Genomic DNA, 11,073 nt, shown 5'->3' with positions numbered 1-11,073 from the left:
TTAGTTTCCTATTGCTGCCATACCAAGTTACCATGAATTTAGTGACTTAAATAATACAGATTTGTTCTCTTACAGCTCCAGAGGTTCAGGAGCCTAAAATTAAGGTGTTGGCAGTGCTGTGTTCTTCTGGAGCCTTCAGGGGAGAATCTGTTTTCTTGCTTTTTTCAGCTTCTAGGGACCTTCTTCATTCCTCAGCTCTGGGCCCTTCTTCCATCTTCAGAGCACTTCCCGCCACCCTCTTCTTCCACTGTCCTGTCCCTTCTTGCTGGCTCTGGTGACTCTCCTGCCTCCATCTTATAAGGACCCCTGTGGTTACATTGGGCCCACTCGGGTAATTCAGGATAATCTCCTTATTGCAAGATCCTCAACTTAATCACATATACAAAGTCCCTTTAACCATATAGGGCAACATATTCATAGGTTCTGGGGACTAGGACATGGATGGACATCTCTGGGGGCCATTATTCAGCCCACCACAGGTATAAAAATGTAATATGTATAAACATCTGTATCTACCACCAATAGTAATTAATATCTTTGTACTTGTTTTCTGGAGCACCTGTGCCAAAGACCTCGGTGGGAGACCCGTGGAGGGGGCAGATGGCATGTGCTATACACACCCTCAGTTTACTAGGACTGCTATGCAGTCCCCAGTACCTCCTGGCAACTGTGTTTAAAAGAATCCACTTCCCCCCTTCCTCAGCAGCATCTGTTTTTTTTCAGATTTACTCTTTTTTAAAAAATGATTTTTCCTTCCATATTTCCAGTCCATCTCTTTCGCTCCCAGTCTGTTGTTGAATGTTATGCAGCTGGGACCTTTCCTCCATCCTGACTGAAGGACCATCCACCCAGGGCCTTCTGTGCTCTGCTGCCCCCCCTACCCCACCCCCTTCCCAGATTCCCTCTCTGTGGAGTTTCATCTGCGCCAGCCCTGGAAGAGCCTTCCCAGGTACGGTCCTGAAGCTCTGCTCTCCCCACCGAGGCAAGGCCGTGGATGTGAGGCAAGGCTCGTGCTGGGAGGAGCGAAGTCTTCTGCATTACTACCCTTCAGCCTAAATGAACGAGGCGTGTCTAACACTGACGACGCGAGTAAATCAGGCCCAAACGCCAAAAAAATAAATGGCCACATGTTTCCTGTCCCCAAGGGTATTCTGAAACATACCTGCCAATGAATGAAAACTGTATCCCGGAAAGTGGCAGGATGGAGGAATAAATCCAAAGGCTGACATTTCTTCCCAGGACAAGCCTCACTTCTTTATCAGCCTGTGGCTTTTAGATACCAAATCTCCCTTCCTTCTAGGTTTCTAACCCCCACCCCCCTTTCTAACCCCCCAGGGCCCTTTAAGATCCAGTGAAAGTAGAGGGTTCCCTCACCACGGGGAGGTCCCCTCTGATTACCTGGCCTCATAATGACCCAGCTCTCCTCCTGCTGCCCCCTAAACAGACTGAAATGGCACTGTCCTTAGGGAGCTGTCTGAAGCCAAAGAGATTTCTTAGCTATCTGGTTCCAACCTGACAGTCTTTTGAACTTTGTGTATACCTGTTAGCTGTATATGCCCATTTTGTATATTCCCCTATGCCCACTGGCGATGGCTTTGCCCGAGATGTATCCCTGGAAAAGATGGGGCCCAGGGGCTCCGTCACCTGCTTCACAGGGAACCCAGAGTGCTGTCAGCAGAGTCGTCCATAACCTCCTGCCGCAGAACAGTGGCCGGCGGACGAGTCTAGGGACTCTGACACCTGCACATTTTAGCATTCGGAATGAGTCCCTCCCTTGCTCCGTTCTAAGCATGCGACGGCAAGAGAAACCATCCCTTTCCTATAAACTAAGTTTGAGCTTCTTTTTTTTTTTTTTTTTTTTTGCGCGGTACGCGGGCCTCTCACTGTTGTGGCCTCTCCCGTTGCGGGGCACAGGCTCCGGACGCGCAGGCTCAGCGGCCATGGCTCACGGGCCCAGCTGCCCCGCGGCACGTGGGATCTTCCCGGACCGGGGCACGAACCCGTGTCCCCTGCATCGGCAGGCGGGCTTTCAACCACTGCGCCACCAGGGAAGCCCTAGTTTGCGCTTCTAATGCTCAACCCTGTGCCCCCTTGTCCGACCACTCCCGGGATTAAGACGGGAGAGGAGGGGTTCACAGAGGCCAGCATGGCAGGCGTCCCGTGAGTCACCTTCTGTCACCTGAAGGGTACACAAAACCGTTTCAGCTGTCTATGAGAAGCAGCCTTTCGGAGGATAACCCAGACCAAGAGCCCAGGTGGACACCAGTCCTAATTATCCTCCTTGTGACAAAGACTGCTGGGAACTCAGAATGCCTGACAGAGGTGCCCGGAGGCAGAGTGACAGGCCAACCACAGAGGAAGTCACCACAAACCCAGAGTCGAAATCCTCTGCTCAAGTGCTTGTTTAAAAAAAAACACAAATGTTTCCTAGTGGAGCTCGGAGGGGGTCCTGGGCAGCCACCACGGCGGATCATTTGAGGCTGTCAGCCTGGGCTGTCCGTGGCTTCTGAAGAGGACCCGGAAGTTCACGGCCACACACCTGCCTGTGATCTCGCTCAGTGGGCTCCGCTCTCCAGGTTTTGTAGATTCCTGAATTCTCTCTGGCTGGGAAATTTGATCATTTGAAGTTTTAAAAGGAGTTAGGTGAAGATTTTTTTTGTTTTTCCTGGCAGAGCAGTCTAAATCCTGTCTCGAATTAACTCCTAATTACTCGATTAGAAATTACGATATTGTTTCTTCAAAACAAAGTTTTTATTCTTCAAAAATGACATTCCACTAATTAGCTGCTTAAAATCACTTACCCCCTAATTTACCTCATGACCCTACATAGTTTTCTGCCACACGCACTTCTCAATGGCTCTAGGACAGACCTCCCCAACCTTTAGTCTTATATGGGGAGCAGGTGGGTCGGAGACATCCATTCCACTGTGGTGCTTGTTATACGTGGCTTCATCTTGCTGAGAAGTTGGTTAGGTACAATGCCATGTAAGAAGCAAGGTGTAATGGGATGGAATGTAAGACACCTTTGTGTGCGTCCGGCTGTGTGTTTGATGACGTGCGCATAACTTTTCAGTGGCGAGCTGGACGTGGCTCTCATCCCTCACCAATCGTGTGTCTTTCTTCTCAACTCCACATTCACTGACATCACATTAGTAGCTCGACGTCAGCGATGGCGGGAGTATTTATACCAGGAAAATTGGCAAACCCTACAAATCAGGCCATTTTGTTGCGTGGCCTGGGCGGTGGGGAGAGTAGTGCTTAAAAAATGTTTGGAAGAAACAAGAAACCCAAAATAGTTACCTGTGCAGGGTGGGACTGGAGAGCAAGGCTAGCAGAGAGAGTTTCTTTTTTGCTTTTCAAATTTTTTATCATGTGCATCACTATTTTTTTTAAAGAGAATTTTCTTTCTTTTTTAACAATAAAGACTTCCTACGGTGTTTATTAATCCCATACCATCAGCTGGAAACTGTCTGGGCTGAGCTGTCTGGTTGAGGAAGAGATCAGAGCCTGGAGATGTGTCATCACAGTGGCCTCAGCGGAGCAACATCCTGGGGAATGGAGGAGAGGCAGGGCCCTGAGGATGGACAGAGTGTGGAGCGGGCAGTCCTTCTAGAGCTTCATGCCAAGTCTGAGAGGGGACCCAAAGTAATGACAGGCCCACAGCCAAGATGTCAGGCCAAAGTTCAGGCCATCAAATCCCAAGGATCAGAAAAATGGGTGTGAAGATAGGACACCCCAGATGGTGCAGCTCCAGGGAGGATGGCGGAGGCGGAGACCTGATAAAAAAGGATACAAGGTTCACAGGAGGAGCTTTTAGATTATGGGGCTGAGGGGCAACTTTTTAGGTCATTCCCAAGACCACTTCCCCTGCAGCTTAAGTTAAAAGGGGACATCAGCTCTGCCCAGGAGGGAAGGAAGGCAAACTGGGGCAGTGAGGAAACAAGTAGAGACAGGTTCCTCGACACTGGGGAAAAGGCTCCCACAGCTCCCTGGGGGAAGCTGCGGTAAACAAGTTCCAGGGAATGAAGCACAGCTCCAGGCGGATTCCAGGAACCTCGTCACACTGCAAAAAGGCCCCTAGAGGCCCTAGTCAGTGCAGGGTGGGGGGAGCGGAGGTTCTCATTGGAGGATTTTGCAGTGGCTTGGAAATTCTGAGCAGAGATAATGGAGGCCCCAGGTGCAAGGATGGGCCACAGGCAGGAAAATCCATCCGAGATGCAGCAAGAGGCAGGACCTGGTGGGCAGCCCTAGAAAAGGCTGGCAGGACCCCACTGATGGGGGAACTTGAGGCAGCATCCCATCCTTCCCTGAGGGCCGGATACTTGGGAAAGGAGGCTCTCAGGAAACTGAGCACAAGGGAGCCCTACATTGCCTGCGATGGCCAGGAAATTAGGGGAGGGACAGTGGCAGGATGGAGCGGGCCGCTCCCCGAGGCAACACCCGAATGCCACCGTCTGTGCCCTCCACGTTCCTGAGACATTTCCAAACTCCACCTGAGAGTGTGGGCAGGCAGCCCCTTTTGAAGTCTTGTCAAGTAGGGCTGCCACTAGTTACAAGGGAATTGAATACCCCACCTCATTACCACCTAAGGGTGGTAACAAGCAACAGGGACTAACAGGGCCACTACTTGGCCCCCTTTCCTTTTCTATTTTATTTATTTGATTTTATTTAATTAATTAATTTATTTATTTTGGGCTGCGTTGGGTCTTCGTCGCCGTGCGCGGGCTTTCTCTAGTCGCGGCGAGCAGGGGCTACTCTTCGTTGCGGCGTGCGGGCTTCTCATTGCGGTGGCTTCTCTTGTTGCGGAGCACGGGCTTCAGTGTTTGCTGCACCTGGGCTCAGTAGTTGCGGCATGCGGGCCCTAGAGCGCTCAGGCTTCAGTAGTTGTGGCTCACGGGCTCTAGAGCGCAGGCCCGGTAGTTGTGGCGCACGGGCTTAGCTGCTCCGCGGCATGTGGGATCTTCCCGGGCCAGGGCTCGAACCCGTGTCCCCTGCATTGGCCTGCGGATTCTCAACCACTGCGTCACCAGGGAAGTCCCTTAAATTTATTTTTAATTAATTTATTTTTTTGGCTGCGCCATGAGGCTTGTGGGATCTTAGTTCCCCGACTAGGGACTCAACCCAGGCCCTCGGCAGTGAGAGCACGGAGTCCTAACCACTGGACCGCCAGGGAATTCTCAAGATCTTCATTTTTTAGATAAATTAGACGCATAAATTTCTTATCACTGGCACAGGATGATCCCTCTCTCCTTCCATATACTGCTGAGAATTGAGCAACCTTAAAATGCTGCTGAACCTACTGATTGATTACCATCGGCCCCCAAAGCCCCATATCAATTACAGGTAAACTAGGTCAGTTTCTGCTGACATTCTCTGTCAACATGCTGAATGTTGAGGTCACACGGACATCACTAAATCATAATATCCAACAGCTTCAGCTATCTGGGGGCATATTTCACAGTTAACTCATCCCCCAAAGCCTGTCAAGAGGGGAGGCTGGCAATCCATCAGGAGATAATCAGAGGAAGACCTGCCCAGCCTTGGTCACTCACTTAACCAACATTGAGACTTGCGGCTGCTGTGTGTTGTGCTGAGTTCTTAGGATACAGAGAGGGCCTGGCCCTAAGTGGAAGAGCAGATGGGCCCATGACAGCCATGCCACCACCAGGCTGTAGGCCCCAAGGACAGCCCTGTGCTGTATTTGTGACAGTATCTCTTGCACCTAACAGGAGGCCTAACACTTAGTAGGTGCTCAATACATAATTAGAAATGAATAATATGACATAATGCCTTTGACAACAAACATTTGGGAAATCAGGAGGAAGCAGTTAATTCTGCTAGGGAACTGAAGAAGGCTTCACAGTAGAGGCCACAGGACCAAGCTGGTCCTTGAGTGTAGGAGTCAACAGGCAGAAAAGGGAGAAGGGCAGTCCAGGAAGAGGGAAGTGAATGGGAGGGCATGGTGTCCCAGGAGGTCAGGCAGGATGAAGAAGGATCTTGAACTAAAGGTAGGTCCAGACCCTACAGACTCTATGCTCTGGTCATAGATTCTACTGTTCCATACGACAAATTCTGCTTAGAATCAGGAGCCAAGTTGCCTCTTCAGAAACATTACTTTCCTTTTGTCCAGTGGTGGAATCATGCTGTGTTTCCTTTATCACCTTGACTGCCGGGAAGCTCCTGAAGTGCTGGGTTCCTTATACTTTTTCGTGCCCCCTAACAGTCCCACGGAGGACTCTTCACCCAGTAGATCATGTGTTAGTTCTCTGTTGCTTTATAACAACATAAACACAAACATAGCGTCTTAAGACTGTACATATTTACTATTCACAGTTTCTCACAGGAGTCCGAACTCCTCCGCAGGGCTTCTGTGAAGGTGTTGGCCAGGGCTGGGGTCTCATCTGAGGCTTGACGGGAAGAATCTGCTTGCAAGCTCACGTGGTTGCTGGCAGAATTCAGTTCTTTACAGGTGTCAGTTCTTGCTTGGTGTCAGCTGGTATCTCAGTATCTTACCCTCTCCATAGGCAGTCCACAACATGGCAGCTCACTTCTTCAAAGCCAGCAAGGAAGAAGGTATCCTAGCAAGAAGGTTGTTACAATCTTGTGTAACATAATCACATGCACACAATCACACCTCTCATCACCTTTGCCCTATTTTATTGGTTAGAACAAGTCCCACGCGTACAGCCTCCCTCCCACATTCAGGGCATGAACCAGGAAGAAGGATCACGGAGCTACCTCCGATCTGTCCACCGCAAGTCCTCATCAGATAGTAACCATTCGTTAATTGAACTACTCCTTTTGGCAATTAAGGGCGTCCTGTCACACAGACATACATACTGTTTCCCCAAGAAGACAGTGAAGTGAGCGCTCTTTCTGCTAAGAATGCTCCCCCTGCCTCCACGGCATCTCCTACAATGCTGGGCACAGACAAGTTGATAAATATGAAATGACGAAACATCATAGGATCCACATTACTGCTGGAAAAACCTAGACTTTTCCCCCAGCAAGGTGATTATCTGATTGTCATAAATTTCTCAATTGACAAACATAACTAAAAAAAACCCATAAAACAAATTTAACAGCCATAAAGTGGGAACTAGGTCAGACATTACTGTTATGAATGTGGCCCTTCCCTGAAAAAATGTCTCCTAACCCCCAGCAACTATTGTTTTCCCCTACATTACAGATGAGCTACGTACATTAATACTGTTTCTCCATTCTGTTAGGGCAAAATTTCACTAGCACAGTATGAGAGCCTAGGCTCTGAGGTCAGGTGACCTGGGTTGGCATCAAGTTTAGCCACTGACTGTGTGACCTTGGACAAGTCGCTTAACATCCAATAATGACAGCAAATGTTTGTTCAGTATCTGCTATATGCCAGGCTCTTTACATACATGAAATTCATGTAAATTCATTTAACCCATATAACCACTCTGGGGGGTAGGCACCATTATTAACCTCAGATTATAGATGGGAAAACTGAGGGATAATGGTTAAGACCAGGGCCTAAGATTCTCAACCTCAGCAAGAACATGGAGATTGAAGGGTCAGTGGTGGACAAGACAACTGAGGACAAAGGAAAAGCATACAGAATGCTAGTGCTAGAGGATTCTCTTTCTAACCTGCTGTCCCCACTGCCGACCCCGGCCAAGGACAGGGAGAAACCCTGAGGCAGGGCAAGGGGCTCTGCCTCAGCTTCTGGAACTTTCTACCAACTCCACAAGGGCAAGGGCATCTGAGTTAACCCCTGAGCAGGAGGGAGCCCAGGGACCAAGACTTCCTGGTACCGGGATGACTAGTGGGTAGGGGTGGGCAAAGTTCAGCCTGAGAGTAGAGAAGAGGGGAAGGGGCTGGACAGAGGGAAAGAGCGGGCACAGCTGACAAAGACAAACCTGGAGAAAGCACCCTTTCAGAACAGTTGGGCTCCCCCTTGACTGCTTAGGAAACAAGATAATGCACCAGGGAGGGGGGAAAGGAGTTGGCACTCAAAGGAATCTGGGGACGCTCCCTCCCACTCTCCACAGCGAGGTGGCTTTGGTCCTCCATGGATCTGGGGCTCCCTTACCCTGCACCCTTCTCCCGCCCACATCCCCTGATCTTTAGCCACTTGAGGCTGCCTCCTGCCGGGCTGTGGGGAGGAGACCAGCCAGGGAGTCCAAAAACCCCACAGAGCCAGACACCCTCTTAATCCAGGACCCCTTCCGCTGCCCAGACGCCCCCTCACCCCTGTACCCCAGCCTGGAGGCCACGCTGGGAGTCTGGCTTCTCTGGCAGGGCTTAGCAAGCCTCACTCGGAAGCAAACACCGTGTTTCTTACACTTTTCCCGCCAACATGTCAAGGTACTAGCTGGGAGGCTCCGCTGGTTCGCAGACACATACGAAATGAACGCAGCTCAGTGCAGGATCGGGCTGCAGACACACATTCCCCACGGGGCACGTGGAGACTGCGTACCCGTCCTCACTCCCTCGAACGCCCCCATCTCCCACCTCCCCTTTTCTGCCTATCTCCCCTTCCTTCCGGGGGGCGGGGAGGGGATTCCAGGAGCACAGAGGAGTCCCCCGCGCTCCGGAGCGCGTACTGCCCGCGAGTGTGCCCACTTTCCCGCGGGGGCGGGCGCGTCTCTGCCCGGGAGCGGCCGGCGCGCGGTGGGACGGCGATCACAAATGGCGGCCTCAGGCTGTGACGGACCGTGTGCGCGCCCCTGGGTGCCCCTCTGCGCCGCCCGCCCCTTGGGAGAAATGTGAGGCCCTAACACAAGCTGGAGGCGGAGGCGACCCGGCTCTGCAGACACCTGACCCTCGCACCCCAACGTGAAGCCGGGGAGGGACTCGGGGCGCCAAGAGCGCCTCAAGAAGCGCGGGAGCGCCAGGGCCGGCTGACGGTCAACTTTGCGCCCAAATACGGGGCTCATGGGCTGCGGGCCTTGGCGGCGGGGACAGGACGGACGGAGCGGTGGGTCTGGAGAGAGCTCGGCTCCCTGCAGGGGATCTCGGGGTCGCGCGGGGGCCGCAGCTCGGCCGGGGCGCAGGAGGCCGGGGGAGGGGAGGCGGCTCCACCAGTGCTCCAGTTGAGCGCTGGAAAAACCCCGGCGCGCGGGAGAGAGGCGGACCAGCTCGCAGGCACGGCCGGGGATGGCGGGAACAAAGACGGCCCGGGGCCGGATGCGGTCATGGAAAAACCCATCGGGGCGCCGGGGCGGGGGCGGGGGCGGCAGGGAGGGGCGGCGCGCGCCCGGCAGCCCTGCCACCTTCGCCGGCCGGCCCGGGCGGGGCTGCTCTCGGACCCCGCCCCGGAGCGCTCCTCGCGGGCGGAGGGGAGGCCCGGGAAAACAGAAAATGCCAGGCGGGAAAGGGAGGCCCGGGGACCGAGAACCAGAAGCGCCCTGGCTCCGGGTGCTGCGCGCCAGCCTGCCAGCCAGCACACCCCGTGCTCTCGGCCGGTACGGGAGGGTGGCGAGGCTGGTGCGCTCCGGGTACACGCGGCGCTGCGCACGGCCACTTCGCAGCTGCGGCAGCGGGTGGTGGCCCGGCCCCTAGGGGGCGCGCACAGACCACCCCCCAACCCGGCAATGGCGCGGACGCGTGTGTGGCGGCTCACACGCTCTGTACACACATGATCACTTACACGCCCGTGCTGCCAGACACGCGAGCTGCCCCCAGTCCCAGGACAGAGGGGAGGAAGGCGTCCTACCGAGGTGGGCGGATCAGATGCTCGTTAGGCGGTCTCCAGGGCACGTGACAGAACCTCAGGAACTGGGGAAGAGAGCCGTAGAAGAAGCCGAGGTTAGGGTCCCCCCTTCCCCCTACATTACAGGTGCGTGCTCAGGTCCCGTCTCAGGGCTGGAGTTTCCTTCCCGTTCAGGACGCTTCCCGCCCTGCCCTTAGGAACCTGCCTGGAGACCGGGAGGCATACTTTTTTTTTCCCCTTTAGAAAAGAAAAGTGTTGGCACAAGTTGGACTCAGTGACTCCTGAGGCCTTTTCCAGTTATGACTTATGAAGAAGGAACTGGACCCAGAGGCCATAAAAGGAGTCGGTGGGAGCTGAGAAAAAACCTTGGTGCCTGGTTTGGCCCCAGCCACAGGCTCAAACGTCCACTTGTTTATTTGTGCTCCTGCCTGCTGTGGGGTGCCAGGGGGCAAAAGCCGAACCCATGGGGTCCCTGGCGTGGGGAGGGGATGTAAAATAGGACATGGTTCTGGGGGCCCAGAGCCAGATTCTGGAGCAGAAGAGACCTCAGGTTCTGCCTGAATGGGGAGGCTGCTCGGCTGTGGTGGCAGGTGAGGGTTCTTGAAGGCCAGAGGGCAATGAAGCAGGAGCCCACCACCTCAAAAAGTTCAAGTTCAAGAAGGCTGCCTTTATGAGGCCTGGCTGTTGTAATTGTGGGAATACAGTTGTGGTAGGATTTCTAGTCACCTCTCAGAATACAAGGTCAATAGAAGCAGGTACACCAACGACAGGACAGGGTCAAATGAGCTGGCATCTACCTGTGGTCCCCTTGGGAACTGAGGTTGGAATCAGATGACCCAGCTCGACCTCTACCTAACTTCCTGGTTTGGGGGCTCTTATCGAACATCTCTGGGCCTCAAATTCCTCATCTGTAAAGTGGGAACAAGAGCTTCTCCATAGGGGTGTATTGGGATTGAAAGTGGTATAAGTGCCCCTTGCATCTTCCTTCCCGCCTTTCCCACTTCTCAGAGTCCTGGTGCTGGCTCACTAGGACTCCTTCCAAGTCCTAGTTTCCAGAGAGCAGGTGGGGTCCAGTGGGACGAAGGTTGGGGAGCAGCGCCCCCTGATGGTCGATATCGGGAGAGCTCGGTTATTCCGTGAGGACACACCCGGGCTAACCTGCTTAGTGCCTGACGGTCTCTGGCAAGTTAGAGCCTCCGTGAGCTGATCCTGGGGCTCCGCTTAGGGAGGCTTTTCCTTCTTGCCTCAGTTACCCCCTTGAGCAAGCAGAGAGAACTCTGCTTCCCCACATCATCTGCCCTCTCACAGTCCAGCTTCTCCATCTTTTTTTTTTTTTTTTTTTTTTTTTTTTTTTTTTGCGGTACGCGGGCCTCTCACTGCTG

Source organism: Physeter macrocephalus, chromosome 2, assembly GCF_002837175.3.
Source record: "Physeter macrocephalus isolate SW-GA chromosome 2, ASM283717v5, whole genome shotgun sequence".
NCBI lineage: Eukaryota > Metazoa > Chordata > Mammalia > Artiodactyla > Physeteridae > Physeter > Physeter macrocephalus.
This window is presented reverse-complemented; position numbering follows the sequence as displayed.